At 47.5% G+C, this 13,912-nt stretch overlaps 1 protein-coding gene across 1 annotated transcript in view; it reads right to left on the bottom strand.

Annotated features, from left to right (window-relative positions):
- PRICKLE2 (prickle planar cell polarity protein 2) overlaps window positions 1–13,912 on the bottom strand; it is an 82,129-nt gene that overhangs the window by 20,848 nt on the left and 47,369 nt on the right. The window lies entirely within an intron of this gene.

Genomic DNA, 13,912 nt, shown 5'->3' with positions numbered 1-13,912 from the left:
AGAAGCAGTGTCTGAGTACTTTAGCATCTACCTTACATCTCATCAACAGGTGTCCAATCACACTTTCCCTTAAACGAGATTGAGAAGACCTTGTGGCCATTTTCTTTAGAATAAGTGTTACGGATTCACTCTAAACCTTTTGAGTTTGAGGTAGGAAATCCCATGAGATATTGGCTCTTTTTTTCCACGTTAATGGCAGCCAAGGGCCTCACACATATGATGGTTCTTGAGATTTGCTAAGGATAAGCAAGCCTTGGTCACCACTCAGTGAATGTGACCTAACTGTAAACTAGTGAAGGTCTCATCTCTTGTCCTGTCACAGTGATGAGATTCTAGAAGGTCAATGTCACATGATAATTTCCCCTCCCAACAATACAAAATCCTCCTGCTAAACTTCTGGACCTTGGCCTTAGAAAGGGATTCTGAGGAAAGGTGGAAGGGTCCAGAGCTTTGAAGGTTAAGTGAAAGCCTTCTGTAATTTCGACATCCACCCGGGAAAAATAACAGCTGCTCAATCTTTCTTCTTAAAGACCAACAAACATATCTAAAGAGGCCCGGATTCTGTTTCCCCGGGCTAATACTGGCTAATTTGTGCAATAAAAAAAGAAGGGGGTTTGTGAATCATATTTCTGCGTAGCATGTTTTCAAGGATTACTGTTTACTTAAGGAAAGACTTGCATTAATCAGATTTATGCATTAATTGCTTGGCTAAGCCTGGATACCTAGGGTAAAATTCAAATGTACTGCGTATACGAAACCCAGGATATGACTAAGCACTGAAAGCAAAGTAAGCTACAACAGGAGAAAGATCAACAGAAAGAGTTCACAGGCGTTTTTAACAAAACTTTTTTGTTTTAAATGGCATGTTCTCCTCTCATGTTCCCTAACACACGATATTTTTGACCTACTGCTACTTTGTATGCTTGCACTTGCTTTCTCGACTCACTCTGCAAGTCAGCTGACCTTTTCTACTTTAAGACACCCACTGACGATGGGGATGAGGACAGTGTTCTCAGAGGGATTCCAGGAGGTTGAACCAGAGCCAGCAATAAAATGTGACTGCTTCACAGCTCCAAATATAACTCTCTCCCCCTTGACAACTACGCTGGCCTGCTTTCAGTTGCTAGAACTGCACAAATTCTCTCTTGCCTCAGGGCCTTTGCATATGCCATTCCTAAGGCCAACAGCTTCCTTCCCCTCCCTTTCTCTTCCTGCATAAGACCAAATCCTTTTATCCAATTTTTAGCTTTAATGTCACTCCAGAGAGCTTCCCGATCATCCTTTTTAGGTGGTTAACCCTCAATATTCTCTATTCTGGATCCTGCTCGTTTCCTTCATGGCACTTATTACAATCTATCTGTGTGTGTGTGTGTGTGTGTGTCCCCTGCTAGATTATAAACCATCTCCAACCTGTTCTCCCCCCAAGGCGGCACTAATGGCTGGCTCTCTTACCCTCTGGCTTCATGTGGGTGGGCTTGACTCCTGGGAGGAGATCAAAGGGCAGAGAGTGAGAGAGGTTAAGGTGTTGCCTTGGTTCCCTCCCCCAGGCTGCCGGTTGGCCGCAGTTCCCTCCTTGAGTCCTTAGTTCCTACGCAGCAGCCCTCCTTCATTAGCCTTTCTTTAATTACTCTTCGCAAGTGCCACCAATTTCCTGTTGGGGCCCTGACCCACACAGGGACTGGGTCTGATTTATTCACCAATGTATAACTGACACATGATAGGTGCTCAATAAATATTTGTTGAATACATGAATACAAGAGAGCGAAGAATCAAGATTTTAAAAAATGTCTTCTTCTTCCCCATTCTGTTTCCAAAACAATCTTGTATCAAATGCTAGGAGAGCAAACAGATAAAACAGGGTTGTTGGGATTCTAGGTGGGTGGGGGAGGCACACAAGCATGGTCCTTTTGAATGGCAACTCTAGAAACCCAGTGTGTTGGAGATCTATTTTGCGGGAATGCCATGAAGGAGGATGTGGCATCTCCTCCTGTGTTTACAGTTGAGGTACAGGACATCAGGGGCTGGGCTGAGAGTATTTACATCTCAGTGCTCCCAGGGGGACTTCAGGTTCAGCTGGTGGAAGACAGTGGGGGTGGATGGGGGTGGATGGGAGTGGGGAGGAGATGGTACTTCTGTGCACTCACGGGAGAGTGTTTAAGATTCTTTTTTTGCCGTCGTCTTGGGGCTCAAGGGAAAACTGGAATCAAAAATGTCCTCTGACCTGATGTGTTCCATCTCTTACTGCTGGATAAAGGTGTGGCACCCAGGGGCCCTAACTACTGAGACCCCCACAAAAAACAGATTCAGAAGGCAGAAAATGATAGAGGAAGCTATCTGCTTCTCAGGCAGCCCTAATCCCGAGCAGAAAGCAAGCCACACAGGACAGTGCTCAAAGTGATCGAAAGCCCAGCCACTTACAGGTCACCGTTCCCTCAAGGATGGTGAGACCTGGGCTGCACCGAGGAGAACGGTATGAGAACCTTAGGGCCAGGCTGGAATTCCTCTCCCTGCACGGGGGGCCCGAGCTTGAAACACAACTGCAGATGAGGGCCTGGCTGGGCTTGTTCTTGGGGCTGATAATAATCTCCATGGAAAACTTCCACTGTTGTCTGTCCCCATTGTCTTCCCAGCTCGGGGGCCCAAAGCAGGGCCTGTTTCTCATCCACAGATGCAAAGAACAAATTAACTCCTCTAAGCTGTGGCGAATGGGAATTCTCTGAGAAGTTAATTGATGATGCTGGAGCGGGGGTGGGGGGGGCAGGGAGGGAAATCAGTGAAGGAAAGGCTGAGGTCTGGGAGTGGGCAGTCGCCTTTCTCACGTGGGGAGGGCGGGCTCCATTAGCACTAATAGGTGTTACATGGGCATAATTAGGCCACAGGTTGTGGTAGCCTCTTTAAGCTCAGATAAGGCTGGAGATGGAGATCCAGGAAGAAAGGGCTCATCTTTCTTGCTGCAATCATCCCTGAAGATCCAAGTAGCAGAGCTCCCCACTTGTGGGTGTCCGCGTGGGTCTGGATTACTGGTATCTACAGAATTGCCAAGCGTCATGCCCATCCATCGATTGCAGCCTCTTCTTCCATCCCTGTACAATAGGATTTCTCAATTCCATTCAATCTTCCCTTTCCCTGGTAAGTGAGCAATGGGCTGAGACACAGTTAAAAGGAAGGTGGCTGGAGGTCAGCACTCTGGGGCACTGGATGATAAGAATAATCCTAACTCTCAAATATTGAATTTGCCATGTGCCAGGCTTTCTGCACATTACCTCATGCTTCACAACAGCCCTGGTGGCAGACATTTATATTCACGCCCCAGGATGCTGAGAGGGTGAGAGATTTAAGCCACCAGCCTGAGGTCACACAGCTACAGTGGTAGTGGGATTTCAGCCAGGTCAGTGTGACCCTTAAACACTAAACCCAGCATGCGCTGCAGCTGGGGTCAGAGCAAGAAGCACAAAGGGCTCATTCTGCGGCAGGGGTGCTTTGGAAATGCCTGGCCTGGGAGGCCCCTTCACAAACCATCAGGCCCTCCTCCGATGTGATTCCAGTGTCTTCCGTGGGAAGTGATGATTTCCAAGGCAATACCCTGTGTCTAGACCAGGCTTTCTCAACCTTGGCACTACTGTCTCATGGGACCAGATGGCTCTTGGCTGGAGGGAAGGTGCTGATCTGTGCATTGTAGCATGTTGAGCAGCACCCCTGACCTCCACCCACTAGAAGCCCCTAGCACCCTGCACCCCAAGTTGTGACAGTCAAAAATGTCTCCAAAAGGGGCACCTGGGGGGGCGCAGCCAGTTGAGTGTCCGACTCTTGGTTTTGGCTCAGATCGTGATCTTGGGGTCATGGGATCCGACCCCGCATCAGGCTCCATGCTCAGCATGAAGTCTGCTTGAGATTTTCTCTCTCTCTCTCCCTCTGCCCCTCCTGCTCATGCTTGCTCTCTCTCTCAAATAAATAAATGAACCTTAAAAAAAATGTCCCAAACATTGCTAAACGTCCCCTAGGTGACAAAATCCCCACCCCTCCCCACTCACCCCTATTGAGAACCACTGACCTAGACCACCCTGCTCACACCGCAAGGGCCTTTGTGTACGAATGTGTATCCCAGGTAAAGGAAACTTCTCTTCTCATCTTCTTACCTAGGACCCAGTATCCAGATATAAAGAAAGAAATTAAAAAAAAAAATTGAGTTATTCTAGGCTGTTTTCTCTCCTCTCTCTTCCAACTCTGAGCTCAATCTGCTCCGAAGGAAAAGACACAAGTAAAGCCTGAACTGGACTTTTCTGCCTTTGAAAATCAGCACCTCTAACTTAAAAAGCAGCCACCAGGTTGTCTGCTCCTGCCAGGCTGAGATACCCAGGCAAGGTCCAGACTGCTTACTGCTGGGGAGCATAGAATCCCTGCCAAGGACAGTCACACGGAGAGTATGCCGTCAGAATCAGAATAAGGCCCCACAGGTGGCCCTAGACTGATAACACCCTCGGGGAGGGCAGACCGGACTGGGCGGGATGACTGACCCCAGGAAGCAAGAATCCCTTACACTTTGCACAGTTTAAAGTCAAGGATCTGTTCCAACGAAAGGCCCAGAGAACAGAAATACACCAAAGGACATTTTCTACTGCTTTCTGCAAAGAGCAAAATGAGCACGTTTTTGCCCCCACTCCTTGTACACGGGAAGAAGGAAAGAGAAGACAGGAGCTGGGTAATCTGCAAACTGGGACACCAAACCCTCGGGTAGCCAAGAGTTGAGAAAGGAAATAGGTCTGTTTTAGTTAAGCAGAGGGGGGAATTCAACAGGGCATTGTTAAGCTGTTAAAAGTTTTTGTACCAAAGAAAACACTAGGCTTTTTCTTAGTAATCTTGTGTTGGAAGACACAGACTTGATCTTCTAGACGGTGCCCCCCTGTTTACTCAGCCGGATTTGCAGCAGTGCCCCCCAGAAACATGTCGTGCTCTGGTTTTGGTTTGGGAAGGGCAGGTGGGAGGCGGTGCCTGGCAGCACATGGCTGGGAAACACACACACACACCCCACCTGGGTGTTCAGTGATGCTCCTGAAAATTACACACACACACCCTACCTGGGTGTTCACAGTGATGCTCCTGAAAATTACTCTAAGTTAACCAACCAATCAACCCGCATCCAATTCATGGGAAACTTTGGAATCCTGGCGTTTTCACTTGCACGTTGATTTCCAGCCAAAACTGGCCGTATTTGGAGTTAGAGTATTTTATTGTTCACTTCTCCTGCTGCATTCAAGGACAATACCAAAACCACCAAATGTTCGTGGCAGGTATTATTCTCTTTCACGTTTAGTCCAGACTGGGTACTTAAGAAACATACCATCCCTGTCTCAGATAATGTTCTCTTAAGCTTCCTAAGATGCTATTTACTGTACCAAGGGCTATTTGATGTCAGGGACATCTTCAGAGCTTTTTAGAAGAAGCATATCTGATTTTTCTTTTGTCTAAACAGGAGGCTAGACTCATGGCTAAGAGAAGATGCAAAGGGGTACCATGGGCGAGAAGAAAGTTCTAATCACAGACAAGGTGGTAGGGAGGGCTGCTCGCTCAGGCATGATCTGGGTTTCTCTAGCCCAGTGTTCCTTAAACTTAACTGGCCTAAGAACTCTGTGGGGGCATTTGTTAGAAATGTTGATTCCCAGGTCTGGGCCATGAGAGATTCTGTTTGCAGGACTGGGATGGGCCCAAGAATGTGCACTGTTGACAAGCATCCCAGATGAATGTGATGTAGGTGGTCCCTGGGTAACTAATTGATGGAGGGGATGGTGACTGTTTACTTGGAGAAATAGATTCCCCAAAGCTGCCCCAGGTGGCTTGTACTAGGAAGTGGGGTTTTAATCACACTCATTTTCCCCTGCTCAGGAGGCACTTTGTGTCTGGGCAGAGGAGGGGTGGCTGGGCCAGGGATGGTTGGCACAGAATCGCTGATGGGCCTCCCAGTCCCACCAGAACACTCCGTGGAGGAGATGCTCAAGTGCGGAGGTCAAGCATCTGATGAGAAACCATGCCAAACTATTTAGAAGTTTTGATTATGTTTATAAGGAAAGAGTGAGTCAAAACAGTACGTTTTGTTGATGCAAGTCAAAGGAAATCAAGATTTCAATACAAATCAGTTTGGGAACCCCCTAAATGTCCCATTCTGGGGACATGGTGACATCTATTCAACTGAATATTAACAGTCATTAAATGTGATGGTGACAAAAGCTATGAAAATAAGCTAGCGACAGAATGCAAATGAAGAAATTCAGGACCCAGAATATCCAGTATGTTTACAATTCAGAAAAAAACAACACATGGGTATATAGCGAAAAAAATATTAGCTCTAGTGAAGTGGTAAGGGCTGGGTTGTATTTTTCTCTATATATTAATTGTTCTCTTGTACATTTTCCTAGTTGCCCATATTTAAAAAACTAAATCCTAAAAACCTGAGTTTCCAAGCCATTATCAAGTGGATGTGAGCAATGTCATTTCCCTTTATGAGATTCCCACAGTCAAAAGCTCCAAGAGAAATGCACACAGGTTCTTTAAAAATCTACTCTACAAAATCTCGTACCAGCCTGAAGAGCCCATCGGCCCCCTGCCTCCACCCCGGACCCATTTTCCAGTGTTGCCTTTTCAGTAATAAAATGAATAAAATCAGCAACCTTTTCTCTCCTTTCAGCAACCATGGTTACTTACTCTGGGTAGAGATGACGGCTCATGCCCAGGGAGGTTATAAATAAGCCTCCTGAATGGTTATTAAAAACCAGGGCACTGGAAAAATTTCTCTGAACCCAGAAAATGTCAGTGAGACCATGACCTGAAACAGGCGTGCATCGGCCCCTGTGGGGTGAGCTCTATCCAGACTGGTCTGTCTACTGCCCCTGGGGCTCTGAGAATATCCTCGGCTTCCACACATAGCACAAAATTGACCCAAAAACAGAAATGTGAGATGAACAGATTCTGCCACGAGTTCCACTCTGCTGGTTTTCATCTGGCCTTCGGTCTGTGAGTCTGGTTCAGAGCCATGAAATATCAGTAAGAGGGCACCACTTCCATAAGGAACACAGAGAAAGTCACTCCACGGGACCGTCAGAAACCTGAATCACATCCTCAACACTGAGCAGAGGGTTGGGCTCTGTCCAATTTGCCCTTGCAAAACGTCTCCTTACTGGCCTGAATTCCCCACATTAAAATCACTGCGGAGGGGGCGCCTGGGTGGCTCAGTCGTTAAGCGTCTGCCTTCGGCTCAGGTCGTGATCCCAGGGTCCTGGGATCGAGCCCCACATCGGGCTCCCTGCACCGCGGGGAAGCCTGCTTCTCCCTCTCCCACTCCCCCTGCTTGTGTTCCCTCTCTCGCTATGTCTCTCTCTGTCAAATAAATAAATCTTTAAAAAAAAAAAAAATCACTGCGGAGACATGCCCCCTTGTCTCCAGCAATTCGTGGTGGACATATATAATGAACATATGACGTCAAGTTCACATGATGGGGCTTCTGGAGGAAGGAACCAGATCCGGGATCAGTCCCAGATCACACTAAGTCCCAGAAGTGTCTGCTCAGTAGCAGACACTTGTGCTGTTTACTTCCTTGTAGTACAATCCCATCTCCTTTGAAAATGCTACCTTGGTTTCTCTTTGAGAAGCCCATCTCCATTCTCAGTCCCTGCAGTTTGGATGGGCTGGACCCCATCACCTAGGGCCCAGGATGGGCGTGTGACTCAAGACGGACCAATCAGAGCGAAGATTCCTCCGCTCCTCCCACCACAGGAGTTAGTTTAAGAATTGTCAGATGATTCAAGTCAGGCAAATGAGACCCCATTCTGGGACTTTTGGCGACACTATTACAAAAGATGAGTTCCCATCTCCCTTCACCTGATGCTAGTGGATGTTAGCCTAGAGCTGCCCCCAGTCGTCTCGACTACCACTGGGAAGAGCCCGCCTGAGACCCAAGCCAGCCGGTGGGGAGGAAGCAAGAACCCAGAGAGAGAGGGAAAGAAGGTGGGTCCCAAGGACATCATTTGGGCACCTGGGTCCAGCTGTTCCCAGAACCCAAATCCTGTGAACTCTGTAGACTCTTGATTTAAAGAAAACAAACTTATTTGTTTACACCAGTTGAGTTGGGATTCTGACACTTGCAAACAAGAGCTCCACCGTTCCCATGAATGAAGACGATACTAAAGCATTCTCCAGGCTGGCCCTGAGGCCAACTGACAGGACTCTGGGTTTTCTGATCTGTAATTCCAGACCGGGCCACCCATCCTTCCCAGCGTAGGGGAGGAACAAAGGATCTGGGCCATGAAGTTCATGAGCATGACTGAGATGTGGCCACTCAAGTAACAAGCGCCAGCTGCTTAGGAGGTTTGACCCAACCATTTAAATAAACTCGGGTAGAGGATGCATATCCAAACTATGCAGAAGAAAAGGAGCAATGTTCCTGCCCAGAATTAAATATCGAAATGTTTTGCATTACAAGGATTAAAAAACATCGCAGACATTCTTGGTCAAGTGAGCTGTTCCAGTTGTTGCTCCAGATCCCCACACTGTTGTTCTCTCATTCTCTCCCAATTTGCCAGCAAGGCTGAAAAATTACCCCGCGACCCCCTAGCAATCAGTAGATCTTGGTGTTGCACAATGAAGTGCCCCTTGTCAAAGTGTGTCGGTGACACAGGTGTGTAGGTGCCACAATCGTGCAACACTCATCAAAGGCAGCAGGAAGCCCTTTCAGATTTCTGTCTTGCCTGGGTCTCTGCATATCCAGGTCAATGACACATGTGCTTTCAGCTGATGCTGGCCTGGGTCAAGAATCCCAGAGGTGGCAAACTTTTATACATTTCGATGTTTTCAATTTGATCCTCTTCTGTCTCTCAGGACCCTTGCCCCGAAGGCACTGTCACCCTGCCAATTTTCTCTCCTAGGTCACCATCCCATCCATCCTCCTGTATTAGTCTTCACTGTTGTTTACACTGTGGGCCTTCTTTCATACGTTTGTACTTGCCAGACATTCCTACCACAGGGCCTTTGCACATGCTGCTCTTGCTGCCTGGAATCCTCCTTCCCTTGTCCCTTAGGCATCCCTTTTTCAGGATACCCTATCTGACTTCCCTGACTCAGCTATATCCCTCTTTGTATGCCCTCTTTGCCCGCACTTAACCACAGATTCAATTTCATATTGTACAATTAGATGCTTACTATCTACAAAACTCCACTAGACTGTGAGGGGCAGGAAGGTAGGCCCGTTGTCCACATTAGCTCAGCACTGTATCCCTAGTGCTTTGCACAGGCAGTGGCCCCTACTTAATAGTATTATCAGCTAATGGCACCGAACACTTAGAGGACATCAGGCACTGTCCTAAGTTCTTTACAGGAATTAACTCATTTAATTCCCACAACACCCAAGAAGGCACGGCTGTCATTTCATTTCAGAGATGAGGACACTGAGGCACAGAAAAGATAAGCCCAAGGTCCCAGAGGTATTAAACCACAAAGTCCAACTTCCAATGGCCGACTGGTCTACAGCCCATGCTCTCATTAACTCTGTGGTAACTCATAGGGTAGGCCCTCAAGTCACACTGACTGGCTGAATGAAGAATGAATGAATGCACAGAAACCATCCTTTCTTTACTCCCATCCATACCTGCATTTCCTTCCTACAGGTTCCGGCTCTCTCTGACCCAACCACTCCTTGTGGCATGTGGCTGATCCTCAAGGAAGAGCCTCATTGCTGTGCTCCAGGGTGCCTTGCTGGGGACCAGCTGACCATCTCCAGTTGTCCTTTGGTGCGGCCTCTGCCTGAGGCAACTGGTCCCGATTTGAATTCAACTCTTCACCTGGCCCCAGTGTGACCTGAACTGTGGCCCTGACTCGTGCTACAGTTTTCCTCTGCCTTCTGCGGATGCCTCCTGCCAGGTGCCCACCCCTGGACCGTGTGCACCTGTCTCCTTTGTCTTTAAGTGCCTCCCTGGCCCAGGAAGGTCACCCTGGACTGCCAGCTTTGCCTTCTGCCATGCTCTCCAGCTTTGCTCCAGCCCTTCCAGGGCCCTACGGACATCAGCAGACTGGCTGCGACAGGAAAAGAAATCCTGATCCTTCAGATGGAGTCACTGTGCAAATCCTGACTGTGGCCATGACCCTTCCTGCGGGGATTATACCAAGGTGGTTGAGAGTAAGGGCCTTGCAGACTATAACACCCAGGTTCAGGTCCTGGTTGTCAGTGGTGACCATGCGGAGGTCATAACCCCCTTGGACTTGAGTATACTAATCTGTGAAATGGGGAAAAGAATCAGAATTATCTCACGGGGCTGTTACGAGGATTTGGAGAGATGTTACATGTGACACCACCATCATGTCAGACCACAGTCTGTGGTCTTAGAGTTGTCGCCCTTTACTGCTAGCATCACCATCCACGTGTGCCATGGTAAGGGGCTTAAGGGCACAGGCCTGGAGCTAGAATGCGCGCATCTGAATCCTACTCCTCCATTTCCAAGCTGTGTGGTCTTGAGCTACATAGCCTCTCTGTGTCTCACGGAAGTCATCCATAAAATGGGAATAACAACGGTGTCTACCTCATAGAGATATGGTGAGCTAGTTCGCACAAAGCCCTCATTACGGTACCTAGTACGTGACCAACACCCCGTAACGCCCATTGCCGCTGTTGTTATTACTGTCTGCAATCCTGTGATCACCCAGGCTGCAAGCTGCTTTGCAGGCACGTTTAGGCAATGGAGGGTTCGAGAGCTTCTGCAAGGTTCCAATGGTGCTTGTGTCAATGGTGAGTGACTGTGCTCGCCTGACTCACTCTGCATGAGCCTAACGGATGGCCGGTGTTTTCGAGGGAGAAGGGGCAGTATGCTCCCGGTTCTAAACAAACCAAGAGGTGCCAAAGCCCAGACCAAAGCCTAGCAAATCAACTGGGGCTGTTTCTCCAGATCTGTTCAAAGGAAAAATGCTGCCTACAGAAAGATCATGCTTTATGCCAGATTAAACACTACAAACTTATTCAATAACATGAGTTATTGACTACGGAAGAAAAAAAAATCCATTATCGTGAAGACTAGCTTTCACCTAAGGATCAAGGTGTTTTGACTAAGCCTTCTATGACACATACTTGTTACTCACAGACTAGGATTCCACGATTTAAAGATACACAGTTCTGAGCGGTGCCTTCTCAAAAGACTAGGGAATTTTCTAGCAAAATTTAAATGCAACAGTGGGGGTTGGCAGCAAAACAACTGACTTTCCAAGTCTAGTCAATACCACATCTTTGGGGTGCGTGTGCGTGCGTGTGTGTGCGCAGCGTAGGATCTGGAAAGCTATTTAAGGTTCGCTCCAGTGACCAAGGATGAAGCAGTGCTTTGAATATGAGCTGCAATCTTTCTTCCACACGGCTATGCCTGACAGATCTATGGAAACACAGGGGCGCAGGATGCATTTCTTCAGTTCCCTGTTTTTTTTTTTTTATTCTTATGTTAATCCCCATACATTACATCATTAGTTTTAGATGTAGTGTTCCATGATTCATTGTTTGTGCATAACACCCAGTGCTCCATGCAGAATGTGCCCTCCTCAATACCCACCACCAGGCTAACCCATCCTCCCACCCCCCTCCACTCTAGAACCCTCAGTTTGTTTTTCAGAGTCCATCGTCTCTCATGGTTCGTCTACCCCTCCGATTTCCCCCGCTTCATTCTTCCCCTCCTGCTACCTTCTTCTTCTTTGTTTTTTCTTAACATATATGGCATTATTTGTTTCAGAGGTACAGATCTGAGATTCAACAGTCTTGCACAATTCACAGCGCTTACCAGAGCACATACCCTCCCCAGTGTCTATTCTTCAGTTCCCTGTTTCTCATGCTCTTTGCATGCTGGTTAAAAAAAAAAAAACAGGGTCCCACGGGAACATCTGCAAACCTAAAAATGCAAACCTGCACAGCTGGTGGATGCTGGGAGATGTCAGTAGCCAAAACATTCCTGGAGGCCAAAGCTGCGCACCAGTATGCTTGGGATAAGATGCAAGCATGATAAAAATGCAATCATAACAACAAGTATCAGGTAACCATTATAGAAGGTCCTCTGCGTCGAAGACTATATTAATGGGTTTTCATGCATTATCATATACTCCTCCCCAAAACACTACGAAGGAAGTACTGTTATTCACTAAATTCCATAGATGAGGTAACTGAGCCTTACAGAATGTAAGCAATTTGTTCAAGGCCACCCAGCTCCGACATGACAAAGGCTGGATTTGAACTGGTACCGCAAGCCATTAATTGACAATCTGAAAAAGTGGGGCTCATGTGAGAATTTCCACAGAGACTAATGATGGGGTTAAAATTGGGCCCATCCTACCAGCTCCCTCTCGCCATCTGTGCTGCCCAACAGGGCGGCCGCTAGCTACATGTGGCTAGTGAAATTAAATGTAATTTCGAATTCTCCTCAGTGCTCTTGAGCGCTTGAAATGGGGCTGGTGCAGCTGATGGCCTGAAATTTTAATTTCATTTAATTTTCATGAATCGAAATTTCAATAGTCACATGTGGCTACTGGGCAGTGCTGATCTCAGGCATTTTTTTTTAGCAGTATCAGACACGGTTCCGGGATGCTTCCCCCAAATCTGAGACAGAGGGGGGCATTCGGTGCTTTGCCCAAGGGCCCGTAGAAAATCATAGGGATAAATCCCATGCCTCTTCTTTGGGATCCGAGATGGTATATTCTTCAAACATAATCACGTGGCCTTTCCAGTATTTCCCAACACCTAGATCTCCTGATTTTCTCCTAAGTCACCCCATGAGGACAATAAAGTCAAAACAGACAAGCCCAGGAACAGCTGTTCTCAGACAGTGGCTGCATCAGCATCAGCAGGGAGCTGGTTAAAATGCAGCTTCCTGGGTCCCCCCTCCATAGTGTCTGATGCAGGAGGTCTCGGGGGACGTCCTGGATTCCATGTTTGAATCAAGCAGCCAATGTCGAATGCAGGGGGTCTAGCTTTGCGAAACGCTGCTTCAGAGGCTGAATTACCTATTTATCTCCTGGCCTCTTAAATAATTATAGCATATAAAGTTTTCGAGAATAGCACAAACTGGGCTGAAAGCCAGGCAGTCATCACTCGGCACCAATTGCTCGCTTCTACGACACGAGGTAAGGTGCTTAGTCACTGAGGCCTCATTTTTGTTTCATCGGAAACATGAGGGTAAAGATACCTGGTATTTGTCCCCAAGGACACACGAGAACACAGATGTGAACGCATTTGGGAGGGATAAGGGTTAAACCCCCCCTGTAGAGACACCCTATGACTTAGAGACATGCTTTGCCTGTCTAGCAGAGTTTACATAGATTTCACATTTTAAAAATCCACATGTTTAACTTGTCTGGAGGAACCGCAACTATTGGCAACCTGGTATGATTAAGAGCACTGCTCCGGGGTCGTAGGCACATATTCAAATCCCCACCCCATCTTTTAAAAGCTGGGTGACTTGGGGCAAAGCCTTCAACTTCTCTGTGCTTGAGTTTCTTCAACTCTAAAATGAGACTCTTAATAGTATATCCATTTTCTAGGACTGGGAGGGTTTAATTAAGTGAGTTAATATTTATAAAGTGCGTAGGACCAAATTTGGCATGGGGTAAGAGCTACATGGCTGCTAGATGAATAAATAAGTATCTTTGCATGCGGCAACAACCAGCTGGGGCTGAGCAGGGGCTGACATGCACAAGTTTATGACAAGCTCCACCAAGACCCACTGGACTCTGGGGTCCCTGATGTAAGGGGTAGACGTGTGTCTCCCTCCTCAGGTGCTCCACCCATAAGGGAAGTGCATCTCAGGACAGTACTTCTCAGCTGTCCATGGCGAAGGACCCGTTTTTTATTCTCAATCCACCGTGGACGGATATGTGACCCTCCTGAGCATGACTGACACACAGCACA

Source organism: Neomonachus schauinslandi, chromosome 1 (genome assembly GCF_002201575.2).
Source record: "Neomonachus schauinslandi chromosome 1, ASM220157v2, whole genome shotgun sequence".
In the NCBI taxonomy this organism is placed as follows: Eukaryota; Metazoa; Chordata; class Mammalia; order Carnivora; family Phocidae; genus Neomonachus; species Neomonachus schauinslandi.
This window is presented reverse-complemented; position numbering and strand designations above follow the sequence as displayed.